Source organism: Pan troglodytes, chromosome 4 (assembly GCF_028858775.2).
Source record: "Pan troglodytes isolate AG18354 chromosome 4, NHGRI_mPanTro3-v2.0_pri, whole genome shotgun sequence".
NCBI classification, from domain to species: Eukaryota; Metazoa; Chordata; class Mammalia; order Primates; family Hominidae; genus Pan; species Pan troglodytes.
Window position 1 is genome coordinate 167,850,791 of NC_072402.2, and position 16,001 is coordinate 167,866,791.

Sequence of the window (16,001 nt, forward strand, 5' to 3'; positions counted from 1 at the left end):
CTCAGCCATATCTATGAAAGCATGACTTGCAGATAGGTGACCACAAACACCACAGCCATAATGATGATAACGTGCCTCATGCTAAGGTTCGATTATTTGCAAAGCACCTAGCTCAGCCCCTTTAGGCTCATGTTTCATTTAATCCTCACAAGGACCCCAAGAGGTAGTTTACATTTACAGAAGAGGTAGGTAACTGAGGCTCAGGCCCAATATGGTTAAGAAATGGAAATGAGTTTCCCCCCAGGCAAGGTGGCTTTGAAGCTGGAGCTCCCAGCCACTCTGACATATTGTTGTGTAATTATTGCTATTACTCTTGACAGACTAACCTCTTGGATAAGACCTTGCAACTTATATAACGCAGAACCTTCTCTTCCCAACTGGACAGATTTCTTTGATTAAAGTGTTTGCATCTCCTTCATCTCTGTATTTCTCACCCCTCCAATCCCCGTGGAAAGTGATTTGCACATTCTAGAGTTTCATGAAATATCAATTGACTAACATAAGTGGGCTTTGGAGAGCCTCCAGCTTTGGTTTTGCAACAGCAGACCTCTCTTTCCCTGTCTACTTGTCTTTTAAAAAATCATCTTAAATATGATTGACGCTTTATAAAGGTAAACATATCAAATGCAGAAAATTCAGAAACTCTAATGAAGAAAAAAATGATTTAGAATTCCACTACCAAAAGATATCATTTTGTCTGATTTCCTTTCAATTTGCCTATGCAGAGATTTATGTTATTGCTCTTTACAAATGTGTGTGTTTTTTTACAATAAAAATAGTACATTTGCACATTAGGAATGGGAAAAAAAACTGAAAAATAATACAAGTTACTCAGAACACCACAACAAACAGTTAGCTGTTGTTAGCTTTCTGACACACGTTGACTTGACTTCACGTTCTAATCTGAGGAAGCCTAATTGTGAAGGTGTTGTTTCAGTTGTTTGCAGTCTAAAGTTGAATATGGAAAGTATAGGATTTTTTATTTATTCTTAATGGCCGCATGATATTCCACCGTGTGGCTGAACCAAAAATCATTTAACCAGTTCCAAGTTGTTGGGCATACAGCTTGTTTTCAATCAGTCGCTTTATACATACCAGTGAAATAAACATCCCTGCTGTTGCTGCTAAAGGATTCTCTGGTCACCGACCAGGGGTAGACGTGACTGGGGTGGGCCCGCATGGCTCTCAGACTCCAAAATGTGAGTTTCATCTGCCTTCCACTGTTGTTCTTCTCAGTAGAGGTCTGCTTGCGCCACCTGTGCATCTGAGCCCATCCGATGCACCGGATTCACCTGGAGGAGCAGGTTTCTGGCAAGGAACTGACTTTGTGGGTTCCCCTAGGAATCTCCTGCAACTTTTCTAGTGTGTTGGCTTCTGATTTCTCCTGTAGGTAGACACACAAGAATAGAGGGCAAAAAATAGAAAAAGAGATTTTTAAAAACAAATTGATGCACATAAAAAACATCCCAACAGTTTAGAGAGAGCAAAAAAGAAAAAAACCATCTCTCTTTCTCTCTCTCTTCCTCAGATGCCTTATTCCCTTCTAGAGGCAGCTGTTGCCCACCGTTTCTCCTGTTTTCTTCCAGAATTGTCTGCCCAGTCACCTCTCTATCTATCCACTCACACAATCATCTCTATCCACCTATTCGTGTGTTCAGCTATCTTTTTTCTATGTGTGTATGTAACTAGCTGTTGATCCACCCAGTCATCCATCTGCAGAAAAATCAGGAATGTTTAAATGGGTAGTTATCCCAAATACAGCAGTTCAGAGGGGGCTTTAGGAGGTAGGAGCCTGGGTCCCCAGCTCACCACCAACCCACTGCTGCTCTCAGCCTGTTTCCTCCTGTGTAAAATGAGGCCGACAACACTTCCGGGGGCGGTGAATGTGCCCTGGTAAGTGGAGACATGGCGCCAAAGGAAAGGCCTGGAAAGGCCCGTGGAGGGTGCTGCTCTCTGCTCAGGCCTGCAGTGAGGGAAGACCCAGCGTACTTTTTCACCCAAATGAGGGGAGCAGAAGAAGGCAGAGGGAAGCGAGGAAGGTAAGGGAGTGCCCCCCGGCTCCCCCACCGCCTGGTGGAAGGGACAGGGTGATGTTTCATAAACATTACGTCACGTGTTTTCAGGGAGATAAGGTGTTTAGTAAACGTTGTTGGAGGAGGACCTGGCCTGGAGAGCCATCCGCATGACCACCACCAGGACACGCCGGCTGCCTGCTCAGACCGGCTTCAGGGGCCTCCAGCTCGGCTTGCCCAAAATACAGGAACCAGCAAGCGGAGCTGGCTCTATTTAGTGTAAATAGAGGCAAATACTCTTTTGCTGAAGGACAAAGAGGTTGTGCAGGGAGAGGGCCGGCAGCCTCCTCTGGTCAGCAGTCAAGGTCTGTGGGCACTGGGAGCCCAGCATTTCCATGTGGGGTTCAGCTCTCTGGAGCTGGGGTTTGCCTCAGGGGCTTCGTGTAGCACAACCCCACAGAGAGGCATGGACATAAAATACCATGGGAATGGTGCCCCCTGGAGTTGTGTAGCAGGGTGCCTGGTGCAGGCACAAGGAAGTGGTCACCATTTGCTTACAAAGCAGACCCTCTGGGATCCTAGGAAACCTGAATTGGCCACCAGGTCCCCTACTGTCCACCATTTGCCCTCCTCCCAACCACTGGAGGGCCCTTGGCTGCATCAGGCTGGCACTGGGCAGTAATGGTGTACTCTTCCTTATCCGAGTAAGACTTCCCTTCATTCCCACACAGCTGAGTCAAAGGTGGCAGTGGCACAAGATGCCTTCCCTGAGCCAGTCCTCTCTGGACCCTTGCCAGGGAGCAGAAATGTCACAAACGTACAAATCTGAGCTCAACGAGGAATGTCTTTGCTAACTCTCAGGACCCCCAGGCATGGACAATGGACCAGACCCCATCCTATTTTCTTTCTCAATTAATGTTCCTGACATATTAACAAATGAGGAAATTCTAATACAGATTTGCAAAAATTGTGATACAATTGAAACTTCTGCATTTAACAATTTAATGCTTTCAACATATACTCACCCAAACACACCGACTTGGCAATAATACCGAGTCTGAATTGGAAAGGCTTCATGAATATTAGGCCCAGGGCAAATTTCTCTCTGGCTCTACTCTGTCAAAGAAAGTGAGAATTTAGCTTAGTAAGAGGTGATGTCCTCCTCACTGGAGGCATGTAAGCAGAATGGATACCACTGAGGCAATCCCTGCATAGGCCTGAGGCTGTCTGGGAAATGTGAACTGCAGGACATCTCCAGCACCAAGGCATATTTGGTTCTAAATCTAGTTGTAGAGAGGTCCTGGGAGGCCATGATGGCTCATGCCTGTAATCCCAGCACTGTGGGAGGCAGAGACGGGTGGATCCCCTGAGGTCCGGAGTTCAAGACCAGCCTGGCCAACATGGTGGAACCCTGTCTCTACTAAAAATAGAGAAAATTAGCTGAGTGTGGTGGTGTGCGCCTGCAATCCCAGCTACTCAGGAGGCTGAGGCAGAAGAATTGCTTGAACCCTGGAGGAGGTGGTTGCAGTGAGCCGAGATTGCACCACTGCACTCCAGCCTGGATAATAAGAGCAAGACTCCATCTTAAAAAAAAAAAAAAAGATCCTTCCTGCTGAGCTGAGCTGACTTGGCTGTGAGCAGAGGCAGAGTCTGGGAGGCACCCCAGCCTGAGCAACTTTTCTGGAACTGCATAGTGTTTGATGAAATGGATTGAAAACCCAATTTCCAGCTCTGTGCCAATTTGGGGTCAAATGATATATTTCACTTTTGTCAATGAGCTTTGCTTTTCTGAGCCTCAGTTTCCTCATTTGCAAAATGGGAGTGATACTTCCTGACGTGCTGGGCTGTCGTAAAAACTAAATAAGATAGTGTATGTCCAGGCCAACTCAGCATTAGGCACACAGTTAGCACTCACATATGTGGCGTGAGAGGTGTGAGGCACCCTCTGAACTAAAACACTAAATCAAAAAACAGATACGGAGCTGGGCATGGTGGCGTGCACCTGCAATCCCAGCTACTCAGGAGACGGAGGCAGGAGGATCCTTTGAGCCCAGGAGCTTGAGTTCAGCCTGGGCAACATAGAGAGACTCCATCTCTAAAATAACATAACATAACATAACGTAACGTAACGTAACGTAACGTAACGTAAAATAAAATAAAATAAAATAAAACAAAATAAAATAATTAAAGAAAAACAGATATGGGGAGGAGCTCTCTCTGGCTTTCCCTCCCGGCTCCAATTCCACAGCTCCGGAATCCGCACCTGGCAGACCCTTTCGCTCTGAACTCAGATGCCTGGCCTTATTCTGGCAGTGTTAGAAGCACAGGCTTGGGTTCTGGGGGATGAGTGCAGGTAAGCGACTTCCCCGGGGATTTCACTGTAGCTTCTGAGCACATACAGATAGATAGTATCCTTATAATAATATTATTTATGTGGCTCTTATTATTCACTAGTTACTTTCTTTGCACCCTTAAGCAAGGAACTTAACCTTTCTGAGCCTCAGATTCCTTATCTAGAAATCAGAGAAAATAATAATGCTTATTCAGAGCCATTGTGAAAATAAAATTAGCTCATACATATAAAACAGAACAGTGCTTGATGCACAGCAAATTCAAAATGTAAATATAATTAACACTATAAATACATTGAAACAATATAAAATTAGTTGTTATTTGGCAGGCACTGTGCTATACACATATGCATGATTCTCAGAACAAACTTCAAGGTATCTACTATTATTATAATCTCATACAACAGTTGAATAAACTGAAAAGTGAAGTAAATATTGCCCTAGACCACTTGGCCAATAATTGGCACATCCAAAATTCAAAATTGATTGGCTCATTCCAAAACCAAGCTCCTAATTGTTATGTGCTCATGAGTGTGGAAGTAAGAGATTGTCAAATATTACTTCACACCCCCCCCTTCATTAGTTAAAAAATAGACAACCACCACCTCAATGATGCCAACAACTACAAAACTCAACTCCACAGGACCCCTGTCATGCTACAAGCAGATGGCATCGATCCTGACTTTGCTGCCATGAAATCCCCTCAAGAGAGCCCCACATCAGGGGTCCTGAGTTTGCAGACAGTCATTAGAGACATCCTTGTTTGGGAAACAGCTGCCCTCCACCCTGATTTCACAGCTGGGGAAACAGGGCCTGGAGAGGAGACTCATCTGGTCCCCTCTGTTTTATGCCGCTCCTTTCTCTTGCCCGTAACACCACACCACGGAGCTTTGCCTCTCGGGGCGCATTCATCTCAAATCCTTTTTCTGATTAGCTCACTGTGCTGCCTGCCACCCAGGTTCTCATCAGAGCACTCACGGGGCCTTGGCTATTTAAAAATTCTGTTAATTCGAGAAGTCTCTGCCACTGCCTCTGCCAGCACCAGGCTCACCCATGTTTGGCTTTTGCATTCTGTGCTTCCTAATCCCATTTCTGGGGCTTAATTACGATTACACAGCTTTATTATGTAGAATTGATTTTAAGTAATGGCCCTAATTAAGAGTGAATTTTAATTAAGCTTAATTCAGAGCCTGCCTCCGATTGCCAAAGATTTGCAGCCTGAGAAGAGGAAAGGCTGCCCGTGCACAAAACTCACACGTGACTTTGATCTTCATGCTGCTGGGCTGTTGCAGCCAGATGGGTTTGTACTATTTTCTGGCCTCAGGGTGCATTTCTTCACCAGGGTGCAGGAGGCATCAGCTCTAGTCCATCTTCCCCTTCCATCCAGAAGCAAACTCAGAGTGCTGGCAATAAACAGAAGTGGGGATCCTGCACCTTTGGGGTGAATATCAACTACACCACCCACCCTGTTGTAGAAAATGAAGCTCATTTGCTTTCTTCCAACTGCTCATGAAACCTGTTCCACAGGTGAGAAAACTTAAAGCTCAAGAAGGCCACGGCACACACAGGCAGTGAGGGCAGCAGGAAGATTGGAAATCAGCTCTGCTCCCAATGCCTGTGCCCACTCTGTTCCAACACAGCCTTCCAGTAAGTGGCAATCATCTCTGACTTTGGCAGAAACCAACCTCCTTGAATTTCCTGCCTGCCCACCTAAGCCACTGCTTCCCCAACTTTAGAAGCTCATACGCTGTGAAGGTGGGTCTTTTATGTAAGAGTGAAAAACATCTCAAACCAACTTGTTTTCAAATGAGAATTTTTTCCTACCTTTAAAACTGCTATAAAGCAAAAGTTGTCATAAAAATGTTAAAAAGGAAATAAAACAATGTGATTAAATCCAAATCAGAAACTATTACCTTCTAAAGCCCTAGGAGTAAGGCTTGATCTGCCTGTCTTTAAAAAACAGAGATGAGAAGATAGTTCGACCACAACAGCACCAAACTGAGACTTTGTCCCTAACATAATCGGAAAGACCGAAAAAGAGTTGGGAGGACAATCATTATGTCACTCTGTGATACAGTGTTATTTAAAGTCGTGTCCAGGTGTCAGCTAAAATCGACTCTCCTTTGTCCAACATTTTCACGGACACTGATCCAAACCAATTTAGCACAGGTTTCCAGGGACCTCTGGGTAATAATGCCCCTCAGCTGCCCTACAGATGACAAGATTCTGGACAGAAACCCAGCTCCCCTAACCCACAGCCCTGGCCCAAGGACAAGATATGGGCATTTCTTTGGTGTTTCAAATAAAAACACAGTGAAATCAACATGTTCTCTAAGACCGGCTGGTGGAGGCTGTTCACCTGCGGAGAAGGGGCCTGGTCATCCGGTTCCTGAATGCCTTTGCCACACTAGAATGTTTTACGGTTCTAAAGTTCCCACCTTAGAAAATCACCCACTAAGAAGCCAAGCTCTGAAAACGTTTTGATTTTTCTAGAGGGAAATGGAAAGTGAAAAATGGAATTCAATTACCTTGAAAATAAAAGGGGCAATTTCACTCACAACTGTTACACTTAAAAGCTCCATATGAAACAGGCATTCAAATAAGTCTCAGCCTAAGTTAAAAGAAAAAGGGGAAAAAGAAAATCATGTATTAATCCTCTTCCCTCTACTCCTTCTGACCGAGTGAGTCTTCCTTAGACTCAAAAAAGATAGATGGACTTGAAACACGATTAAATAAGCATGTTTGGACTTTAATAATCCAAGCCACAGAAGTTTCTATTAAAAGTTGGGTATTTAGAAGAACCATTTGGTTAACCAGTCTAGTGACACAGAAACCACCATGTGAGGGAGGCTCTTCTGAGCAGAGCTGAAGCAGGGACTCCCTGCTTTTCTCTCAGGGATTTGGGGGTAAGGTTACCATCAGACCCTTCAGTTCAGCTGAAAACTCTGAGATGCCCAATACACTCCCATTTTCTACTTCTAGGAAACTTCACTAAAACAGAGGAAAGGATAATAGCCTTGATTGAAATTGAAAGGCGTTACAGAAACTGACACCAAACAACACAACAGACATCATCATCCCATCATAACCATGACGCGCTCATTCTTTCTTTATATCTTCATTCCTGCTAGGTCAAGGCAAGCCGTAGAAGTGGTTTTGCGACCACCATGATGGTTTCCCAAGGCAAATTTAGACAGCATATTTTCTCCTGCCACAAAAAACTCCAGCCAGACTGTCCAGTGGTTGAATTCCTATTCCTCAAGTTACCAGCTGTGGAACTCTGTGCCTCAGTTTCCCCATCTGTAAAATGGAGATAACAGTAGCATCTACCTCATAAGATTGCTGTAAATATTAAATGAGATAGTGCTTAGCACAATGCATGGCACATAGCAAGCACTTGGTGGCCGATCAATGGCAAATACGAACACTGGCTCGAGCTTACTGCCATGGTTTATCTTAGCAGCTCCTGACTTGCCTGTTGAGAAAAAATGCTCCTAAACTCAGAAGTATTCAGAAAACCTACAGCAAGGTGGTGAGAGACGCGACTCTTCAAACCTCTGAGGTGCTTTTCTGTCCTCATTCCAGTTTTCTGCCCGTCACATTGGCCAAAGAGCTCTAGCCAGAGTTGAAGCCAGTGCTGATCACTTTCCTGACAACCTGGCTGGCAGAGATGGGACCGTATGTAGCACAGGGAAGAGGTGTGTGTTCAGACAGCTTCCTCTCGGAAATCCATTTTGACTGTAGATCCAAAGAAAATCCTTCCAGGCTTCTTGTGCACATGCCAAAATCTGCACACATGTATGCATTTCTTCCTCTCTGTGCATCTCTCCTGCACATCTGGGCAAAAACCAATCTCTGCAGGTAGCATCTTGTGCATGTAGCTGTCCGGCCCTATGATAAAATGCATTGTTTCTCTCTGAGTGAAGCTTAATGCACCTCAGCCTGGGGATTTATACTAAGCAATAAAATCCACAGGATAGAGAAATGCAAATAGATTGTAGAATATAATATTATCATTGTCAACATAAAAAACTTTTATTTACTGCCCCCCAAAAGAAAATACACCATAGTGTCGTTTGTTTCAGGGAATGCAAAAAAGGTTTCAACAACTAACAGGGCATGTTTCTGAGCAAAATATACCCCGTATATAATGTTGGAACACATATTGTCAGTGGCCACTCGTGTGTCTGTGTTCTTACAAACAAACCTGTGGAATTGAGTCATGGAAGGTCACTTCTAGCCACCTCTCTGAGCCACACGGCACCTACCTGGCTCTGTTCACAAACCAGACAATATAGACCTATTTGAAGGGAGAGACCCTCTGAGTCAGGCCACACTCCTTCAGCACATCTTAGAATGAGGCGTTTGAGTAGTTGCTGACTTGGCTTACTGGGGAATGGAGTTGTGGTGGAGGTTGATTAAACGGATGGTCCATGTTGCTTTGGGCAAAGGGAAAACTTAAAGAGAAGATGTAGCAGAGCACATGGGAGGTGACAACTCCATCTTTTCTCTAGAAGGTATCCCTACAACTCCCCCTTAATGCTCAAGGTCATTCCACCAATGCTTTTGTTGCACAGGGTATTGACAACTTACAAGACCAATTATTTTCACTGATTTGTTTGAATGATAAGTCTGTTGTTTTGTGTAGGGGTTTGGCTATGATATCAGACCCAGTCACAGCAATTGTCTCATTTCTGTCTACAAGGGCAAGATCTAAGTTTATAAGGCTTTAAACAGCCATAATTACCTGAATGACATTTTATGTGAAAAATATATTCTAACTGGTTCTCCCAATAGCCCTAGGAAATATACCCTAGGTGTTATTATGGCCAATTTACAGGTGAGAAAACCGAGACTTCAGAGAGGTGAAGCACATTATCCATGGCCACCCAGCCTGTAGGAGGGTGGCTCCAGAGGCCTCAGTCCTGAGCCCGAGCCTGTCCTGCTTAAGCTTACATCAGGAAAGTCCTTACGTGGCCTGTGCTGGGTGCTCTGTCATGGGGACATCTCACAGGTTTGGTAGGTTTTATCACTCCTATTTTACAGGTGAGGAAACTGATACTTAAAAGAGGAAAAGTGTCTGCCCAAGTCACACAGATGTATGTAGCTTGACTGGATTTGAACCTAAGTCCTGACTCCACCAGCTGTGTGGTATAAAAGGAGAGCTTGAAGGTGTCATCATTATCCCCTTTACAGGCCACCACACCCCCTATCACTGAGGGAGTTTTATAAGTTTCAGCAACCACATCAGTAATCTCATTTTGCATCCACAAATTTCTATTTTGTCCTTGCAGCTCACTTGGACAGGGAATGTCCCGCATGTTTGAAAAGATGGTTCAGAAAGGAGCCTTTGGCAATCCCCAGGGTTTCTGCACCCAAGATGGACTGGAGGGATCATGACAACCAGTTGCAATCAAAGAAAAGAGGAAACCATATCCGAGAGTGGAAGCTGTTTTCTTGCTTTCAGGGATCAAATGTCACGACCCCCCAACTCAGTCCTAATGCATCCTCCACAGACATACTCTTGAGCTCTCACAATCCACCCTTCAAGTCATCATGGGGCTCAAGACCTTCACTGGGCTTCATTATCGCAGAGCAAACAGGGTGAAGAGGACTCATTTATTGAAGCAACAGATAGTGGTGACCAATGAAATTGATGACCACCATGACCTAGACTGGGCATTCGGTGGAGAGTAACACAGGCAACTTCCCTGACATCTGGGGCTTACAGATGATGGAGGAAACACAAAAGAATCAGATAAACAGATAGGCCAGACCAGAGAGTGCTAAGCAGACATTAAAACAAGGAAGTCAACATCAAATGCAGAGCCCAGGGAAGCCTTCCTTGGAGAGGTGACACTGAGCTGAGGCCTGACTTGCCCTGGAAAGACCTTGGGACACATTCCAGGAGGGAGGGTGCTGAGCCCTGGAGAGCTCTGTTTTGGGCAGTCACTCTCATCAGAGTTTCCATGATGACACAAAGGTCACATGGATGCCCACAGTCTAATTTCAATCAACAATGAATCATGGCCACTCTGGGCACACCAGCACCCCACTCCCCAAACCTCCACCACACCCACCACACCTACAAGGGCAGTTTGTTTGACCAACAGAGAAAAGATTATTCCAAAATACACTTGGTAAAAACATCCATGGGGAGGGTGAAGTTTCTGGTTTCCCCTTTAAAGAGCTATCATCTTTGGATGTTCAGAGCTTCTCACATGCTATCACCTCCTGTAAGGGTTTTGCCCCTGTAGTTAATGTTCAGAAAGTGTGTATTTCCCTTTTGAGAATTCTGTATGAAAGGGACACTGATAAGGGAAATGGAGGCCTTATTGCTAAGAAGCTAGTCAGCATTTGCAAGAGGAAGGGGAACTAGCATTGACTGCACACTTCCATGCACCAGCGTTGAGCTGGATGCCTTACCTGGTTTATTTCCTTCAATCCCAGGAAGAAGGTATTAAAAGCCCCACTTTTACAACCTAGGACATTAGGTCTCTGAGAGGCAAAGCAACTTTCACAAGATTATACAGCAAATAAGTGACAGAACCAGAACTAATTATATTACGTTTATTACATGAATCGAATTTGGTGATTACTTACTAGGTTCCAGGCACCTTGCTTGGTGCCTTCAGATCGTGCATGATTTCACTGACTTCTCACCACATTTCATTATATTACTATTCCCATCTAGCAGATGGGAAGACTGAGGTTCAGGGAGGTGAAGTAGCTTGCCTGTGGTTGTTCAGCTCCGAGGTGATAAAGTCAGGATTGAAACCCACATATGTCTGATGCCCTCTTTTTTCAGAGAGGCTGATGTCAAGAGAGGGAACCGTGGAAATGTTCCAAATTAAAGGATATTAACGAGACATGACTACTAAATGCAAAGCCTGATCATAGACTGGAAACTGGACTAAAGGAGAAAATGCTATAAAGGATATTTTGCAGTCAACTGACAAAATTGGAACGTAAATCGTAGATCAGATAAAAGGAGTTGTATCAGTTTTGAATTTAGACTGTTGATAACCCTACTGTGATTATGTGAGAGAATATCTTTCTCTCTAGGAAGCTCATAGTATTCAGGGATGAAAGACTATGATGTATGCAACTTCTTCATGTGTCTCAGAAAAAGAAATTGTGTGTATGTACATGTGTGTGTGCCAAGAGAGAAAGAGCAGATGGGGTAAAATGTTAACATTAACAATAGATTAATCTAATGGGTATGCTTACTTTTCCCTAAGTTTGAAATTATTTGCAAATAAAAATGTTTAAAAGAGAAGGAGAAAGAGAGAGAATTGCCAGCTGTTGTATAATGAGCTTGTGGATATTTCCTGAGTCCTACTTCAAGGTTAGTTCAACTCTGTGCCCTAATTCTTCCCCTCTGTCTGAAATTTCACTATCTCTCATTCAGTCTTTCACATTTACCTGTTCAGTTTTTGTTTGTTTGTTTGTTTTGAGACAGAGTCTCACTCTGTCACCCAGACTGGAGTGCAGTGGTGCGATCTTGGCTCACTGCAACCTCCACATCCCAGGTTCAAGTGATTCTCCTGCCTCAGCCTCCTGAATAGCAGGGATTACAGACGCGTGCCACCATACCTGGCTAATTTTTTTGTATTTTTAGTAGAGACGGGGTTTCACCATGTTAGCCAGGATGGTCTTGATCGCCTGACCTCGTGATCTGCCCACCTTGGCCTCCCAAAGTGCTGGGATTACAGGCGTGAGCCACAGTACCCGGCCACGTGTCCAGTTTTTAAATGCATGTGCCATTAGAGTTATTTGTCATGCAGATCTTAAGGAGACGGAGCTTGAAGTGTTTTTATTAATTGCTAACTGAGAACCTATTGCCCAGCAAATCTGCTTAATGAAGAGAGAAGAGTATTTGTGGTATGAAGTGATGCCAAGTGCAAGGTATCCCTAAGAAAGTTGCTTAATGGCCATGGCACAACATGGAAAGCCACTAGGTACTAAAATGTGTCAATAATAGAGCTGTGGAGAGGAGGAAGGGGAAACAGAAAAAACGAGATAGCAGATTATTATGAACAACCTTCACCTGTCAAGTCACAAAGGGCTGGTCCAAACATCTCCGTAACGGGCAGGAGTTTCACATCTTTGATATCTTTTTTTTTTTTTTGGTCTCCTCTGACAAGGTATCATGTCTCTGAAATATGAACACATAGCCTTAAAAATGAATAACAAATGAATAGCAAATGTTGCTCCAATAATTACTAAACCCATTATCACCCTGTATTTGTCTTTTGGGTTAATCTTGGCAGTTATAGAAAAAGAAATAAGCATAGATGAGAAATAAATGTATACCTCTATAGTAGCAAAAATTATAAATAAGGATAATATCTAATATTGATAAAGATGATTTTACGATAAGAATCAGACCGAAAATTTTCTATTGTACTCATTATGGAGGAAATGGAATAAAATGAGTAATGGATGGGTGTGGTGGCTCACACCTGTAATTCAGCACTTTGGGAGGCCGAGTTGGGCAGATCACCTGAGGTCAGGAGTTTGAGACCAGCCTGGCCAACATGGTGAAAGTCCATCTGTACTAAAAATACAAAAGTTAGCCAGCCATGATGGCAGGCGCCTGTAATCCCAGCTACTCGGAAGTCTGAGGCAGGAGAATCACTTAAACCTGGGAGGCAGAGGTTGCGTGCCACCACACTCCAGCGTGGGTGACAGAGAGCAACTCCATCTCAATAAATAAATAAATAAATAAGTAATAATTTTGTGTAGATGAAATAACAAAAATTAAAGGTAATGATAACCCATAGCATTGTGGAGGTGCATTCTTTCAGTGCTCATGGCAAGTGAATAAATAAGACCTTCTGGGATGGCAACTGGTGATATGTCTTAGGAACTGTAAAAATGTTCACAGTATTCAGCATGCTGGTAATATTTCCTAGAATTAGCCTAAGTAATTCATCCGAAAAAAAAGCAAACAGTTAAATACATGAAAATGTGCATGCTAGTATTCTTTACATTCTTTAAAAATCTGGAAAATAGCCTAAATGTCCAAAAATAGGAAGAAAGTAAATTATGGCATAGACAGTTGATGAGGTATTAAAATAACAACTACAGTGAATATGCTTGTTATGGACTGAGTTATGTCCCCCTCAAAATTCATATATGGAAGTCCTGATCCTCACTGTGACTGTATCTGGAGTAAGGAAGTAATTAAGTTTACATGAGTCTATGGAGTGGAGCCCTGATTCCATAAGATCCATGACCTTATAAGAAGAGACACCGGACAGCTTGTACTCTCTCTTTCTCTCTTCGCCATGTGAGAGCCGGGAAGAGCTTTCACATGTCCTGCCTCACAAGAAATTGAATTGATTTTGGTCTTCCCAGCCTCCAGAACTGTGAGAAAATACATTTCCGTTGTTTAAGCCACCCAGCCTGTGATACATTGTTATGGAAGCCCAAGCAGACTAATAGAATGCTCTTATGCTTAAATGTTAGGTGGAAAATAAAGAGTCTTAACACAAAATGGTATTAGTGATATGCTTACAACAATAGTAGGAAATGGAAATTCAGGTTTCCTGACTTGCTGTTTTCACGATATGAATGTCAGGTATAGTGACTGCCTAAAGAGTGGTAAAAGTTCTCAGGCTCACCATCATTGGCTGAGTCAAGTGCCAGGCACCGTGGTAAGTACTTTATGCACACTGTCTCAGCTAATGGGCCCGAACATCCTAAGGAGTAGGTATGTCACCATTTTAGACCCTCTGAACCCTGGACACAGAGAGGGTTGTCATTGGCTCCAAGTTCCTCAGCAAATAGTTAACTAAGCCCAGGTTGGAAATGGGACTTGTCTGAGTCCAAAGCCCAAAATCTTCAATTCTATAAAAGTACAATATTTCTAACAAGTAAACAGTTTGTCTTCACAGCAGAAAAATAAACCAGATAGAAATGTCTATTGCAGTTTGCATTTTTCCCAAGATGCCCACCCAATTTCCTAATCTTTACTCAATGTCCCACGCACTGTTCTTATGTGTGAGGGCAGTAACCTTATTTTCTGGTGAAGCATCTTTAGAAAGGCATCATTGATGGTTCTCTGCCTTGGGACATCAGCTGGCTTTTCAGCAACCACAGGAAATTAAGAAGTCATTTTCAACAGAGCAAGTGCTGTCACTGCCATCATCAAGCATTCTGACTTTCTCAGGGTGACCTCCTTAACAAATGGCCTGTCCCACCGTCAGACCACAGTGCCTCCTAAGTGGGTTCCAAAAGGCTGACTTCTGTGGCTGACAGCTCCTGATAATTCCAAAAATCACAGAATGATCTTCGGAAGGCTTCCCCCACCCCACCAGAAATCCAGCGTTGTATAAACTCTCCCACAGCGTATAAGGCTCCAGAATAATCTCGTCTTTAACTCTCTAGCTTCAGCTCTGGCTGCTCCCACCCCACCCCCAATTCAGAGTGGACTACATTTCTTATATTTCTCTGAAAGTGTCTCATATTATCTCACTTTTGGGGTAAGTAATTTTCCCTATTCCCAGAATGCCCCTTGCTCTAACTGGGTTTTTCCTGCTAAACTCTGGTGTATCCCTTTTTGTCCCAACCTAGATGCCACTTCCTCCAGGAAGCCTTCACTGAGTCCTAAGCTAAGTTAGAAAGCCAATGGGCTTTCCAGTCACCGAGGTGTTAGCTTTGTCTGGGATTTTCTTAATCTCCTTATAATGGCACATCGCTCTCCCTTATAAGCTCTTTGTAGTCCACCAAGCAGGAATGATATCTTATTTCCCCTCTTTTTTCATGAGTGAATAAAGGAAAGAGCACCAAGGAATAATCTTAAGCTGAATTTCTGTGCTGGCTTCTGCAAGACATACACTGAAATTAAACTGAATTTCTCCGTGAAAGCACAACGAATGAGAGTTTTGAGCTGAGCTCATGAGTCTGTAATGTGAGAGGCAGTTTAGAAAACTAATTCAGATCCCAGTCAAACAGACCTAGTTTCAAATCCAAGAACTGCAACTCTCTGTGACTTTAAGCAAGTGACCTAGCCTCTCTATGCTTCAGTTTCCACGTCTGTAAAATACAGCTAAGCTTTATTTATTTCCTAAACTGTTTCATAGTGTTATTTGGAGGATCAAACAACATTAGACACATGGAGCTCTTAGCACTGTCACTGGCCCTGGTAAACACTGGATAAATGTTTACCATAATGATTAGGATTTGTTATGCTATTGTAATTATTAAAGCCATATTTTAAAAAGCAAAAGAAGCTTAGATGTTCAGAGGGCTGCTGCCATAGAAACCTGGCTAAACACACAAAGTGTAATTGGCTCTTCAGCCAGATGTTGCATGTACCACAGCATCTGGGGGTCCTCAAACAGAATTCACCTCTACAAATAAGATTTTTGTTTCCTTTGTCAAGATCAAACCTGATAAGGGAAAAAAATAAAGCATATCATTTCGAATTCCTGGTTCCCTAGCATTCAGAATATGACAGGTGTGTTTTGCTAAGTCTGGTGGGAAACATTGAGTGAGACAAGGTAATTCTTGGGTCTTGAAATTAACTTTTTGCAGGTCCCAGTTACATTTGGTACTGTGGGCATCAATGTCGCAGTGTGAGAGGCCCAGGGATGCAGAGGTAATGTGGCGTAGTGGTCAGGTACACAGA

At 43.5% G+C, this 16,001-nt stretch overlaps 1 long non-coding RNA gene across 1 annotated transcript; it reads right to left on the reverse strand.

The window, feature by feature from the left end:
• Window positions 1-688: 688 nt before the first annotated feature.
• Window positions 689-8,298, reverse strand: LOC100608330 (uncharacterized). The gene is made up of 3 exons (XR_680452.5): window positions 5,619-8,298; window positions 3,038-3,128; window positions 689-1,384 (listed from the first exon to the last, which is right to left on the reverse strand). It is a non-coding gene; the product is annotated as an uncharacterized LOC100608330 (long non-coding RNA).
• Between the last annotated feature and the right edge of the window lie 7,703 nt (window positions 8,299-16,001).